The sequence below is a fragment of the Bos taurus genome, chromosome X (assembly GCF_002263795.3).
Source record: "Bos taurus isolate L1 Dominette 01449 registration number 42190680 breed Hereford chromosome X, ARS-UCD2.0, whole genome shotgun sequence".
Lineage (NCBI taxonomy): Eukaryota > Metazoa > Chordata > Mammalia > Artiodactyla > Bovidae > Bos > Bos taurus.
The window spans coordinates 93457941-93474024 of record NC_037357.1 but is presented as its reverse complement, the minus strand read 5'-3'; the positions used below and the strand labels follow the sequence as shown (position 1 = coordinate 93474024).

The 16084-nt window shown below is 39.4% G+C and overlaps 1 pseudogene; it reads right to left on the bottom strand.

Moving 5' to 3' along the window:
* Nucleotides 1-15047: 15047 nt before the first annotated feature.
* LOC100139702 (lysosomal-associated transmembrane protein 4B-like) lies at nt 15048-15852 on the bottom strand (annotated as a pseudogene).
* Between the last annotated feature and the right edge of the window lie 232 nt (nt 15853-16084).

Below are 16084 nucleotides of genomic sequence, written 5' to 3'. Positions count from 1 at the left end.
ACTAGTGACTTTTTGTGTCTGATATTTCACTTAGAATGTTGTCAAGGTTTATCCACGTCAGTACTTCATTTACAGAAGAATAATATTCCATCATCTTGATAGACCACATTTTGTTTATCCATCAACCACTGGTGGACATCTGGGATGCTTCTACTTTTTGGCTGTTATGGAGAACATTGTTATGCACATTTGCATACAAGCTTTGTGTAGGCGTAGGGTTTCAGTTCTGAGTATATACAAAGGAACCGAATTGTAGGAATATAATTGCTCTAAGAGATGGGACTACCAGACCACCTGACCTGCCTCTTGAGAAACCTGTATGCAGGTCAGGAAGCAACAGTTAGAACTGGACATGGAACAACAGACTGATTCCAAATAGGAAAAGGAGTACGTCAAGGCTGTATATTGTCACCCTGCTTATTTAACTTATATGCAGAGTACATCATGAGAAACGCTGGGCTGGAAGAAGTACAAGCTGGAATCAAGATTTCTGGGAGAAATATCAATAATCTCAGATATGCAGATGACACCACCCTTATGGGAGAAAGTGAAGAACTAAAAAGCCTCTTGATGAAAGTGAAAGAGGAGTGTGAAAAAGTTGGCTTAAAGCTCAACATTCAGAAAACGAAGATCATAGCATCTGGTCCCATCACTTCATGGGAAATAAATGGAGAAACAGTGGAAACAGTGTCAGACTTTATTTTTTGGGGCTCCAAAGTCACTGCAGATGGTGATTTCAGCCATAAAATTAAAAGACGCTTACTCCTTGGAAGGAAAGTTGTGACCAACCTAGATAGCATATTCAAAAGAAGAGACATTACTTTGCCAACAAATGTCCGTCTAGTCAAAGCTACGGTTTTTCCAGTAGTCATGTATGGATGTGAGAGTTGTACTGTGAAGAAAGCTGAGCGCCGAAGAATTGATGCTTTTGAACTGTGGTGTTGGAGAAGACTCTTGAGAGTCCCTTGGACTGCAAGGAGATCCAACCAGTCCATTCTAAAGGAGGTCAGTCCTGGGTGTTCTTTGGAAGGAATGATGCTAAAGCTGAAACTCCAGTACTTTGGCCACCTCATGCGAAGAGTTGACTCATTGGAAAAGACTCTGATGCTGGGAGGGATTGGGGGCAGGAGGAGAAGGGGACGACAGAGGATGAGATGGCTGGATGGCATCACCAACTCGATGGACGTGAGTTTGAGTAAACTCCGGGAGTTGGTGATGGACAGGGAGACCTGATGTACTGCAATTCATGGGGTCGCAAAGAGTCAGACACGACTGAGCGACTGAACTGAACAGAACTGAATGTTTTAAAGAACTGCCAAAGTATTTTCCAAAAGTATCACCCCATTTTACATTTCCACCTGCCATTATTACACTCATACTAGTGGGTATGAAGTGATATCCTATAGTGTTTTGATTTTGCATTTATTTGAAAACTACTGATGTTGAGTATACTTTCATGAGCTTATTGGTCTTTTGTAAATCTTCTTCAGAGAAATATCTTCAAGTCATTTGGCTCATTTTTAAATTGGGTTATCTTTTTATCCATGAAGGTGAAAATTATTTGTATGTTGTAGATATGTCCCTTACCTGCTGTAAACTTTTGAATTCAATGACATTTGCATTTCAGTATTAATAGGTCATCTTTCTTTTGGGATATCTGTTTAATTTACCAAAAAAAAAAAAAAAAAAAAGAAGAAGAAGAAGAAGAAGAAGAAAGAAGGAAACAACATCTAGTTAAATTCGTGATGGTAACATTTTGGCTGACAAAGCCACGTTTTTCTTTTCAAATATATATATTTTTATTTTGGCTGCACAGGGTCTTCAGTGCAGCACACAGGCTTTTTCTAGTTATGGCATGTGAGCTCTCTAGTTGCAGTGTGAAGCCTTAGTTGACCTGCAGCATGTGGGATATTAGTTTCCCAACCAGGGATCAAACCCATGTCCCCTGCATTGGAAAGGCAGATTCTTAAACACTGGACCACTGGGGAAGTCCCAAAGCTATGGTTTTCTGTGTTTGTCTCTAAATTAAAAATTATAAAAACTGGAAAAACAGAGGGAAAGTGCAAAAAGGGTGCTTTTCAGTGGCTTTGTCCCTGAAAAAAATATTGTATCCTATTTATTTCCTACTCCTCTGTAGATGTTTTAATATTAGCAAGTGAATCTACTTCATATATAATTTAGTCACCTCTTAAACTGCTGTGTTTATGCTGGTTCCTAGAATGAGTGAGTCCACATGTGAATGCCTCACCAAGGGTATCTCAGATCCCTATGGCCCCCAGTATCCCCTGGATGTAAGCCCCATTGGTTTTGAGAGAGAGATACTTTAGGGGTCTTTTCTCTATGGTGCAGATCTCAAGGGTGTGGGTGCCCAAAGATTTGGTTCTTACAGGTTTGAAGTCTCCTTGTGTGAAAGCTCCTGAGATCCATCTGTATTTTGTATCACCATGTAAGGAGTTTCTGATGATACCATATATCTCTCTCTCCTACCTGTCTTGATATGACCATTTTATCCCAAATAGTACAGGAAGCTGTTCAGATTATTTTAAATTCTTTTTCAATAGGAATTATTCCATCTATAACTGTATATTAGGTGTGTCTATAGGGAGGTGACATCTTCCTATTCTGCATTCTTGGACTGCTCACCTAGAAAAGTTATCTTTCTTCCATATAGATTCCTTTTTGTTTGTTTGTTTTTATTTTTATTCTATTTTATTTTTTTAACTTTACAATATTGTATTGGTTTTGCCATATATCAACATGAATCCACCACAGGTATACACGTGTTCCCCATCCTGAACCCTCCTCCCTCCTCCCTCCCCATATCATCTCTCTGGGTCGTCCCAGTGCACCAGCCCCAAGCATCCTGTATCGTGCATCGAACCTGGACTGGCGACTTATTTCATATATAATATTATACATGTTTCAATGCCATTCTCCCAAATCATCCCATCCTCTCCCTCTCCCACAGAGTCCAAAAGACTGTTCTATATATCTATGTCTCTTTTGCTGTCTCGTATACAGTGTTATTGTTACCATCTTTCTAAATTCCATATATATGCGTTAGTATACTGTATTGGTGTTTTTCTTTCTGGCTTACTTCACTCTGTATAATAGGCTCCAGTTTCATCCACCTCATTAGAACTGATTCAAATGTATTCTTTTTAATGGCTGAGTAATACTCCATTGTGTATATGTACCACTGCTTTCTTATCCATTCATCTGCTGATAGACATCTAGGTTGCTTCCATGTCCTGGCTATTAAAAACAGTGCTGTGATGAACATTGGGGTACACGTGTCTCTTTCAGTTCTGGTTTCCTCAGTGTGTATGCCCAGCAGTGGGATTGCTGGGTCATAAGGCAGTTCTATTTCCAGTTTTTTAAGGAATCTCCACACTGTTCTCCATAGTGGCTGTACTAGTTTGCATTCCCACCAACAGTGTAAGAAGCTTCCCTTTTCTCCACATCCTCTCCAGCATTTATTGCTTGTAGACTTTTAGATTGCAGCCATTCTGACTGGCGTGAAATGGTACCTCATTGTGGTTTTAATTTGCATTTCTCTGATAATGAGTGATGTTGAGCATCTTTTCATGTGTTTGTTAGCCATCTGTATGTCTTCTTTGGAGAAATGTCTATTTAGTTCTTTGGCCCATTTTTTGATTGGGTCATTTATTTTTCTGGAATTGAGCTGTAGGAGTTGCTTGTATATTTTTGAGATTAGTTGTTTGTCAGTTGCTTCATTTGCTATTATTTTCTCCCATTCTGAAGTCTGTCTTTTCATCTTGCTTATAGTTTCCTTTGTTGTGCAGAAGCTTTTAAGTTTAATTAGGTCCCATTTGTTTATTTTTGCTTTTTTTCCAATATTCTGGGAGGTGGGTCATAGAGGATCCTGCTGTGATGTATGTCGGAGAGGGTTTTGCCTATGTTCTCCTCTAGGAGTTTTATAGTTTCTTGTCTTAAGTTTAGATCTTTAATCAATTTTGAGTCTATTTTTGTGTATGGTGTTAGACAGTGTCCTAGTTTCATTCTTTTACAAGTGGTTGGCCAGTTTTCGAAGCACCACTTGTTAAAGAGATTGTCTGTTCTGCATTGTATATTCTTGTCTCCTTTATCAAAGATAAAGTGTCCATATATGCGTGGATTTATCTCTGGCTTTCTATTTTGTTCCATTGATCTATATTTCTGTCTTTGTGCCAGTACCATACTGTCTTGATGACTGTGGCTTTGTAGTGGAGCCTGAAGTCAGGTAGGTTGATTCCTCCAGTTCCATTCTTCTTTCTCAGGATTGCTTTGGCTATTGGAGGTTTTTTGTATTTCCATACAAATTGTGAAATTATTTGCTCTAGCTCTGTGAAGAATACCGTTGGCAGCTTGATAGGGATTGCATTGAATCTATAAATTGCTTTGGGTAGTATACTCATTTTCACTATATTGATTCTTCCAATCCATGAACAAGGTATATTTCTCCATCTATTAGTGTCCTCTTTGATTTCTTTCACCAGTGTTTTATAGTTTTCTATATATAGGTCTTTAGTTTCTTTAGGTAGATATATTCTTAAGTATTTTATTCTTTTTGTTGCAGTGGTGAATGGAATTGTTTCCTTAATTTCTCTTTCTGTTTTCTCATTACTAGTGTATAGGAATACAAGGGATTTCTGTGTGTTGATTTTATATCCTGCAACTTTACTATAGTCATTGATTAGTTCTAGTAATTTTCTGGTGGAGTCTTTAGGGTTTTCTATGTAAAGGATCATGTCATCTGCAAACAGTGAGAGTTTTACTTCTTCTTTTCCAATTTGGATTCCTTTTATTTCTTTTTCTGCTCTGATTGCTGTGGCCAAAACTTCCAAAACTATGTTGAATAGTAATGGTGAAAGTGGGCACCCTTGTCTTGTTTCTGACTTTAGGGGAAATGCTTTCAATTTTTCACCATTGAGGATAATGTTTGCTGTGGGTTTGTCATATATAGCTTTTATTATGTTGAGGTATGTTCCTTCTATTCCTGCTTTCTGGAGAGTTTTTATCATAAATGGATGTTGAATTTTGTCAAAGGCTTTCTCTGCATCTATTGAGATAATCATATGGTTTTTGTTTTTCAATTTGTTAATGTGGTGTATAACATTGATTGATTTGCGGATATTGAAGAATCCTTGCATCCCTGGGATAAGCCCACTTGGTCATGGTGTATGATCTTTTTAATATATTGTTGGATTCTGATTGCTAGACTTTTGTTAAGGATTTTTGCATCTATGTTCACCAGTGATATTGGCCTGTAGTTTTCTTTTGTTGTGGGATCTTTGTCAGGTTTTGGTATTAGGGTGACAGTGGCCTCATAGAATGGGTATGGAAGTTTACCTTCCTCTGCAATTTTCTGGAAGAGTTTGAGCAGGATAGGTGTTAGCTCTTCTCTAAATTTTTGGTAGAATTCAGCTGTGAAGCCGTCTGGACCTGGGCTTTTGTTTGCTGGAAGCTTTCTGATTACAGTTTCAATTTCCGTGCTTGTGATGGGTCTGTTAAGATTTTCTATTTCTTCCTGGTCCAGTTTTGGAAAGTTGTACTTTTCAGAGAATTTGTCCATTTCTTCCACATTGTCCATTTTATTGGCATATACCTGCTGATAGTAGTCTCTTATGATCCTTTGTATTTCTGTGTTGTCTGTTGTGATCTCTCCATTTTCATTTCTAATTTTATTGATTTGATTTTTCTCCTTTGTTTCTTGATGAGTCTGGCTAATGGTTTGTCAATTTTATTTATCCTTTCAAAGAACCAGCTTTTGGTTTTGTTGATTTTTGCTATGGTCTCTTTTGTTTCTTCTGTATTTATTTCTGCCCTAATTTTTAAGATTTCTTTCCTTCTACTAACCCTGGGGTTCTCCATTTCTTCCTTTTCTAGTTGCTTTAGGTGTAGAGTTAGGTTATTTATTTGACTTTTTTCTTTTTTCTTGAGATATGCCTGTATTGCTATGAACCTTCCCCTTAGCACTGCTTTTACAGTGTCCCACAGGTTTTGGGTTGTTGTGTTTTCATTTTCATTAGTTTCTATGCAAATTTTGATTTCTTTTTTGATTTCTTCTGTGATTTGTTGGTTATTCAGCAGCGTTTTGTTCAGCTTCCATATGTTGGAATTTTTAATAGTTTTTCTCCTGTAATTGAGATCTAATCTTACTGCATTGTGGTCAGAAAAGATGCTTGGAATGATTTCAATTTTTTTGAATTTACCAAGGCTAGATTTATGGCCCAGGATGTGATCTATCCTGGAGAAGGTTCCGTGTGCGCTTGAGAAAAAGGTGAAATTCATTGTTTTGGGGTGAAATGTCCTATAGATATCAATTAGGTCTAACTGGTCCATTGTATCATTTAAAGTTTGTGTTTCCTTGTTAATGTTCTGTTTAGTTGATCTATCCATAGGTGTGAGTGGGGTATTAAAGTCTCCCACTCTTATTGTGTTATTGTGAATTTCCCCTTTCATACTTGTTAGCATTTGTCTTACATATTGCGGTGCTTCTATGTTGGGTGCATATGTATTTATAATTGTTATATCTTCGTCTTGGATTGATCTTTGATCATTATGTAGTGACATTCTTTGTCTCTTTTCACAGCCTTTGTTTTAAAGTCTATTTTATCTGATATGAGTATTGCTACTCCTGCTTACTTTTGGTCTCTATTTGCATGGAAAAACTTTTTCCAGCCCTTTACTTTCAGTCTGTATGTGTCCTCTGTTTTGAGATGGGTCTCTTGTAGACAACATATATAGGGGTCTTGTTTTTGTATCCATTCAGCCAGTCTTTGTCTTTTGGTTGGGGCACGCAACCCATTTACTTTTAAGGTAATTATTGATAAGTATGATCCCTTTGCCATTTACTTTATTGTTTTGGGTTCGAGTTTATACACCTTTTTTGTGTTTCCTGTCTAGAGAATATCCTTTAGTATTTGTTGGAGAGCTGTTTTGGTGGTGCTAAATTCTCTCAGCTTTTGCTTGTCTGTAAAGCTTTTGATTTCTCCTTCATATTTGAATCGGAGAAGGCAATGGCACCCCACTCCAGTACTCTTGCCTGGAAAATCCCATGGATGGAGGAGCCTGGTAGGCTGCAGTCCATGGGGTCACTAGGAGTGGGACAGAATGAGATCCTTGCTGGGTACAGTAATCTGCGCTGTAGGTTATTTTCTTTCATCACTTTAAGTATGTCTTGCCATTCCCTCCTGGCCTAAAGAGTTTCTATTCAAAGATCAGCTGTTATCCTTATGGGAATTCCTTTGTGTGTTATTTGTTGTTTTTCCCTTGCTGCTTTTACATATTCGTACTTTGCGTTTCATCTTTGTTAATTTGATTAATATGTGTCTTGGGGTGTTTTGCCTTGGGTTTATCCTGTTTGGGACTCTCTGGGTTTCTTGGACTTGGGTGATTATTTCCTTTCTAATTTTAGGGAAGTTTTCAACTATTATCTCTTCAAGTATTTTCTCATGGTCTTTCTTTTTGTCTTCTTCTTCTGGGACTCTTATGACTTGAATGTTGTGGCGTTTAATATTGTCCTGGAGGTCTCTGAGATTGTCCTCATTTCTTTTAATTCGTTTTTCTTTTTTCCTCTCTGATTCATTTATTTCTATCATTCTGTCTTCTAGTTCACTAATCCTATCTTCTGCCTCTGTTATTCTACTATTTGTTGCCTCCAGAGTGTTTTTGATCTCATTTATTGCATTATTCATTATATATTGACTCTTTTTTATTTCTTCTAGGTCCTTGTTAATCCTTTCTTGCATCTTCTCAATCCTTGTCTCCAGGCTATTTATCTGTGATTCCATTTTGATTTCAAGATTTTGGATCATTTTCAGTATCATCATTTGGACTTCTTTATCAGGTAGATTCCCTCTCTCTTCCTCTTTTGTTTGGTTTGGTGGACATTTATCCTGTTCCTTTACCTGCTGGGTATTCCTCTGTCTCTTCATCTTGTTTATATTGCTGAGTTTGGGGTGTCCGTTCTGTATTCTGGCAGTTTCTGGAGTTCTCTTTATTGTGGAGTTTCCTTGCTTTGTGTGGGTTTGTTCAGGTGGCTTGTCAAGTTTTCTTGGTTAGGGAAGCTTGTGTTGGTGTTCTGGTGGGTGGAGCTGGATTTCTTCTCTCTGGAGTGCAGTGAAGTGTTCAGTAATGAGTTATGAGATGTCTATGGTTTTGTAGTAGCTTTGGGCAGCCTGTATATTGGAGCTCAGGGCTGTGCTCCTGTGTTTCTGGAGAATTTGCTTGGTATGTCTTGCTCTGGAACTTGTTGGCCCTTGTGTGGTGCTTGGTTTCAGTGTAGGTATGGAGGTGTTTGATGAGCTCCTGTCAATTAATGTTCCCTGGAGTCAGGAGGTCCCTGGAGTCAGGGTTTGGACTTAAGCCTCCTGCTTCCGGTTTTCAGTCTTATTTTTACAGTAGTCTCAAAACTTCTCCTTCTATACAGCACCATTGATAAAGCATCTAGGTTAAAGATGAAAAGTTTCTCCATAGTGAGGGACACCCAGAGAGGTTCACAGAGTTACATGGAGAAGAGAAGAGGGAGGAGGGAGTTAGAGGTGACCCAAATGAGAGGAGGTGGGATCAATAGAGGAGAGAGCAGGCTAGCCAGTAATCACTTCCTTATGTGCACTCCATAACTGGACCGCTCAGAGATGTTCATGGAGTTATACAGAGAAGAGAAGAGGGAGGAAGGAGACAGAGGTGGCCAGGAGGATAAAAGGGGGAAATGAAAAGGAGAGAGAAAGATGCAGCCAATAATCAGTTCCCTAAGTGTTCTCCACCATCTGGAACACACAGAAATTCACAGAGTTGGGTAGAGAAGACAGGGGTTAGGGAGGAGACACAGGCAACCTGGTGGAGAAAAAGGAGAGTCCAAAGGGGGAGAGAGCATCAAGCCAATAATCTCGCTCCTAAGTAAAAATGGGTAATGAAGACTGGATTCTTAAAGGTGCAAAATTGATAACAAATACCAAAAAGCAAAAATTAAAAATCTAGAGTAGAGTTTGGAATTACAAAAATATAATGTTAAAGAAAAGAAGAAGAAAAAGAAAGAAAAAAAACAGTCACAAAAATTATAAAGAAAATATAGGTCAAAATTGACAATAAATACCAAAAAGCAAAAATTAAAAATCTAGAGTAGAGTTTGAAATTTCAGAAATACAATGTTAAAGAAAAGAAGAAGAAAAAGAAAGAGAAAAAAGCCACAAAGATTATAAAAACAAATATAAGTACAAAATTGATAACAAATACCAAAAAGCAAAAATTAAAAATTGAGAGTAGATTTGAAATTTCAAAAATACAATGTAAAAGAAAAGAAGAAAAATAAAAACGAAAGAGGAAAAAAAAAAAAAAACAAAGTCACAACAATTATACAAAATATATATATGAAGTTTGCTTTTAAAAAATAGGGTCTTTTTTTTTTTTTTTGCAAAGTAATAGTACGTTATAAAAGTGAAAATTAAAGGAGTAATAGAGGACTTAAATTTTTTTTTTTTTAATTTAAAAGAAAAGAAAAAGAAAGAATGATCATAAAAATAGTAAAAATATATCTAGGACCTTCTCTGGTGTTGTTGTGGGTATTGTGGGGTCAGTTCATTTTTGGCTAGTTCCTTGGTCCGGCTTATATTTCTCAAGATCTATAGGCCCCTTCCTATGTAGTCGGTACTAACAACAAGGTTTTAATCTATTGCACCTGTTGCTTCCAAGGCGGTTCCCTCTGTTTTAGCTTTTTCTGTTTGCTGGTCTCTTCCGCCCTGACACAAAGGGCACGGTGGTGGGTACTTTTTTTTTTTAGGCTCACTCGTTCAGTCATGCTGTGGGGAGGGAGGGATGCTGCAAACAAATAACACTGACGTGCGCTCGCAGTGCCTCAGCCACACTGGGCCTGCCCCTGCTCATGGTGCGTGTACCCTCCCTGCCCACACTGCTCAGGCTCTAGGTTGCTCCGCCAGGAATCATCTGAGGCCGGCCCTGGGCTGCATGCACCTCCCAGGTCTAAGCCACTCAGGTTCAGGCACTCGTGTAGTCCTCAGAGGTGCAGACTCGGTTGGGCCTGCATTTTGTGTCCTTCCCAGGTCCAAGCAGCTCAGGTGATGAGGTGTTTGGCAGGCATGGTCGCTGCGACTTATTGCCTCCCCACTGCTTGGTTTTCTGGGTGTATGACCGGCGCACCTTCTCAGGCGGATGTTGACTGTCCAGAACCCCAAGAAGTCTTAGTTAGCAAAGAAGCCTGCTTACAGTTTTATAGATAATGTCTCTCTGGGGCTGCAATTGCCCCCTTCCAGCTCTGGCTGCCTGTCATCGGAGAGGGATGGTCTGCAGCAGGCTATCTCTGTTCAGTCCTTTGTTCTGTGAATGGGCCTGGCAGTGTCTTAGGTTAGGGCTGGCTTTTCGCGTGGTAGTTATCCCACAGTCTGGTTTGCTAGCCCAAGTTAGTTCGCTCAGATAGTGCTCGGGGCTTTCAGGCCAGATCCTTACTCTAAGCGATGCAGCTTCCGCCTCCCTGCCCAGCCCCCGCTTGCTAGTGGCGGGTGCAGGCGTCTATGCTGCTTCTCCTCTGGTGGAGTTACCGTTGGGCTCGTAATCTGTGGGTTTTAATTGTTTGTTTATTTTTCCTCCCTGTTATGTTGCCCTCTGTGCTTCCAAGGCTCGGCACAGACTCAGCAGTGAGAGTGTTTCCTGGTGTTTGGAAACTTCTCTCTTTTTAAGACTCCCTTCCCAGGATGGAGCTCCATCCCTCCCTCTTTTGTCTCTTTTTTTTTTGTCTTTTATATTTTTTCCTACCTCCTTTTGAAGACAATGGGTTGCTTTTCTGGGTGCCTGATGTCCTCTGCCGGCATTCAGAAGTTGTTTTGTGGAGTTTACTTGGCGTTTAAATGTTCTTTTGATGAATTTGTTGGGGAGAAAGTGGTCTCCCCGTCCTATTCCTCCGCCATCTTAGCTCCTCCTCCATATAGATTCCTTTTCTCTCATAAATTCTGAAGGATTGTCTGGTGTCACCCCAAAGAAAGTATCACAGTACATGAAGTTATTTGTTTCATTATTTTGGTGTTATTTTCAAAAGTTTTATCTTAGTCTTTTAAAAATGGTTTGCAGTCTAGTATAACAAACAAGCACAAGGGATTTATTTTAACTATTGTTGTTGTTCAGTCACTAAGTCATTGACTCTTTGCGACCCCATGGACTGCAGCATGCCAGACTTCCCTGTCCTTCACCAACTCTCAGAGCTTCCTCAAATTCATGTCCATAGAATCAGTGATGCTATCCAACCATCTCATCCTCTGTCATCCCCTTCTCATCCTGCCCTCAATCTTTCCCAACATCAGGGTCTTTTCTAATGAGTCAGCTCTTCAAATCAGGTGGCCAAATTATTGGAACTTCAGCCTCAATCCTCCCAATTTGAATACTCAGAGTGGATTTCCTTTGGGATTGACTGGTTTGATCTCCTTGTGGTCTAAGGAACTCTTAAGCATATTCTCCAGCACCACAGTTCAAAAGCATCCATTCTTCAGCATACAGCCTTCTTTATACTTCAACTCCTACGTCTGTACATTACTATTAGAAAAACCATAGCTTTGAATAGACAGACCTTTGTTGGCAAAGTGATATCTCTGCTTTTTAATACATACACTGTCTAGGTTTGTCATAGCCTTTCTTCCAAGGAGCAAATGTCTTAATTTCATGGTTGCAGTCACTGTCCACAGTGATTTTGGAGCCCAATAAAATAAAGTCTATCATTCTTTCCATTGTTTCCCCATCTGTTTTCCATGAATTGACGGGACCAGATGCCACGATCTTAGTTTCTTGAATGTTGAGGGTTTTTTTTTTTTAATTTTATTGTTTTTATTTTTTAAATTTTTTAATCACTTCACTGCTTTATTTACTTATTTATTTATTTTTACTTTACAATATTGTATGAATGTTGAGTTCAGAGTGGAATTTTCCATGATGTACTCCGCATGTAAGTTAAATAAGCAGATTGACAATATACAGCCTTGACATACTCTTTCCCCAATTCTGAACCAGTTCATTATTCCATGTCTGGTTCTAACTGTTGCTTCTTGACCTGTATGTAGGTTTCTCAGGAGGCAGTACGGTGGTCTGGTATTCCTGTATCTTTAGGAATTTTCTGACAGTCAAAGGATTTAGCTTAGTCAATGTAACAGAAGTAGATATTTTCCTGGAATTCCTTTGCTATTTCTATGATCCAGTGGAGGTTGGTGATTTGATCTCTGGTTGCTCTGCCTTTTTTAAACCCAGCTTCTACATCTGGAAGTTTTAGGTTCACATATTGCTGAAGCTTAGCTTAAAGGATTTTGAGCATTACCTTGCTAGCATGTGAAATAATCACAATTGTATGGTAGTTTGAACTTTCTTTGGCATTGCCTTTCTTTGGGATTGGAATGAAAACTGACCTTTTCCAGTCCTGTGGCCTCTGCTGAGTTTTCCAAATTTGCTGGAATATTGAGTATAGCACTTTCACAGCATCATCTTTTAGGATTTGAAATAGCTCAGCTGGAATTCCATCACCTTCACTAGCTTTGTTCTTAGGAATGCTTCTTAAGGCCCACTTTACTTCACATTTCAGGATACCTGGCTCTAGGTTAGTGACCACACCATCATGGTTATCTGTGTCATTAAAACCATTTTGTACATTTCTTCTGTGTATTCTTGCCACCTCTTCTTAATCTCTTCTGTGTCTGTTATGTCCTTACCATTTCTGTCCTTTATTGTGCCCATCTTTGCATGAAATGTTCCCTTGTTATCTCCAATTTTCTTGAAAAGATCTCTAGTCTTTCCCTTTCTATTGTTCCCTCTATGTCTTTACATTGTTCATTTAAGAAGGCTTTTTTTTTTTTTTTTTTTTTTAATCTCTCCTTGCTATTCTTTGGAACTCTGCATTCAGATGCTTATATCTTTCCTTTTCGCCTTTGCTTTTCACTTCTCTTCTTTTCTCAACTATCTGTAAGGCCTCCTCAGACAACCATTTTGCCTTCTTGTATTTCTTTTTCTTTGGAATGTGTTGGTCACTGACTCCTGAGGAATGTTGTGAACCTCTGTCCAGAGTTCTTCACTCACTCTATCAGATCTAATCCTTTGAATCTATTTATCACTTCCACTGCATAACCTTAAGGAATTTTATTTAGGTCATACCAGAATGGCCTAGTGTTTCCCCCTACTTTATTTCATTAAGTCTGAGTTTTGCAATAAGGCACTCATGATCTGAGCCATAGTCAGTTCTCCATCTTGTTTTTGCTGACTGTCTAGAGTTTCTCCATCCTTGGCTGCAAAGAGTATAATCAATCTGATTTCAGTATTGACCATCTGGTGATGTTCAAGTGTAGAGTCTTCTCTTGTGTTCTTGCAAGAGGCTGTTTGCTATGACCAGTGCATTCTCTTTGAAAAACTCTGTTAGCCTTTGCCCTGCTTTGTTTTGTATGCCAAGGTCAAATTTGCCTCTTACTCCAGGTATCTCTTGACTTCCTACGTTTGCATTTCAATTCCTATGATGAAAATGACTTTCTCTTTTTGGAGTTAGTTCTAGAAGGTCATATAGGTTTTCATAGAACCATTCGACTTCATCTTCTTTTGCATTAGTGGTTGAGGTATAGACTTGGATTACTGTGATACTGAATGGTTTGCCTTGGAAATGAACTGAGATCATTCTGTCATTTTTGAGGTTGCACCCAAAAACTGCATAGGGAATGAGGAGAAAGGGGCAACAGAGGATGAGATGGTTGGATGACACCATTGGCTCAATGGACATAAGTCTGAACACTATCTGGGAGATAGTGAAGGACAGGGACTGACGTGCTGCAGTCTATGGGGTCACGAAGAGTCAGACATGACTGAGCAACTGAACAAAATCAACACTGCATTTGAGATTCGTTTGTTGATTATGAGGGCCATTCCATTCCTTCACAGGGATTCTTGCCCACAGTAGTAGATATAATGGTCTTCTGAATTAAATTCACCCATTCCTGTCCATTTTAATTCATTGATTGCTAAAATATCGATGTTCACTCTGGCCATCTTCTGTTTGATCACATCCAATTTACCTTGATTCATAGACCTTACATTTCAGGTTCAACATCGGGTTTTACTTTCACCACCAGACACATCCACAGCTGGGCATAGTTTCTGCTTTGGCTCAGCCTCTTCGTTATTTCTGGAGCTATTTCTCCACTCTTCCCCAATACCATATTGGACACCTACTGACCTAGGGGGCTCATCTTCCAGTTTCATATATTTTTGCCTTTTCATACTGTTCATGGGGTTCTCAAGGCAAGAATACTGAAGTGGTTTGCCATTCCCTTCTCCAGTGGATCACTCTCCACCATGATCCATCTGTCATGGGTGGCCCTGCACAACATGGCTCATAGCTTCATGGACTGAGTTACATGACTTTGATCCATGTGATTATTTTGGTTAATTTTTTGTGATTGTGGTTTTAAGCATATTTAAAGTATTTTTTAAGAATTTATTTATCTTTAATTGAAAGATAATTGTTTTACAATATTGGTTTGATTTTTGCTACACATCAACATGAATTAGCCTTATGTCCTAACAGCCTTCTATTAGCCTATATGTCCCCTCCCTGTTGAGCCTCCTTCCCTCCTCCCACCCTTTTTTACCCCTCCAAGTTGTTACAGAGCCCCAGTTTGAATTCCCTGAGTCATATAGCAAATATTTCCTTTTGCTATCTATTTTACATATGGAAATGTATATGCTTCCATACTACTCTCTCCATTCATCTCACCTCTCTCCTCCCCTCCCCTCACTATCCCCCCACGACCCTTGTCTGTAACTCTGTTCTCTATGTCTGTGTTTAAATTGTTGCCATGCAAATAGTTTCATCATTACCATTTTTGTAAATTCCATATATATGTGTTAATATATATTTGTCTTTCTAATTTACTTCACTCTGTATAATAGGTTCATCTGCCTCAATAGAACTGACTCAAATGTGCTCCTTTTTATGGCTGAGTAGAATTACACTGTATATATGCACCACAGTTACTTTATCCATTCATCTGTTAATGGACATCTAGGTTGCTTCCATGCCCTATCTATTGTAAATAGTGCTGCAATGAACATTGGGGTACCTGTGTCTTTTTCAGTTTTTATTTCTTCCAGATATATGTCTAGACATGGTATTTCTTCAAGGCTTAACAAGACAGGTAGGGTAGTGGCAGCTCCTTGGCAGTGCCATTCATGGTGACATCACCATACAGAATAACAGCACCGTAGTGTTATTTCTGATAACATAAATCAGAACATCAGGGAATTCCTGCCATTGATGTATCAGGAGTAGTTCCAAACACAGCTAATCAAGTAACCCGTAGAAGTTAAGATAATGTTGGTAAACAGAAGAGTAATGAGGACCAAATAGGTAGGATTAACTGACATGATATAATCTTTCTAAGAAAGATTAGGAAGCTGCTGTCATATGTATTCCTGGATGGAGTTTGGATAAACAAGTACAGTGAATGCAACCAAGATGTTCAGGCCAAAATCAAAGATCTGGTAATAGAGGAATGGGATGATCCAGGTGGCATGTTGCTTGTATGCTCCTTACAGAGCCATTGGGAAGGTCAGGATCATGAGAACAGAAATTGCAATGCCAATGCACACGTTGGCATCATCCATGAACTCAAAGTCACCTCTGAGTTCAGAACTTGAAAAGTGATCCTGGTCTGGATTAGCCAGGGCACTCAACAGAATCAGCAGTACCAGGGCATTGATGATCAGGTAGCAGATGACAATCAGGATGGTGCTGATATGCACATGGCAGTATAGGTAGCAGCTGTTGGAATATAACCACATCCTAAGGGCCACCATCTTCATTACTTGGGCTGGTGGCACAGTGGTGCGAGCACGTGCCCAAGTTTGCAGGAGTTTCAGCTGTCAGTCTGGCCCACTGCCGTGGCTGCTGCCAGCTTCTCCACCACTCCAGCTCTTGTTCTGGCCTGCTTGCTGCCTGCTGGTTCTGGCTCTGCACCTCCCCTGAGGTCTTCCAGCTGCTGCCTTGGCTGGTTGTGGAGCCTTCTAGTTGCTGGTGGGCAAGGCTGGGTCCTGGCAAGGCTGAATCTGT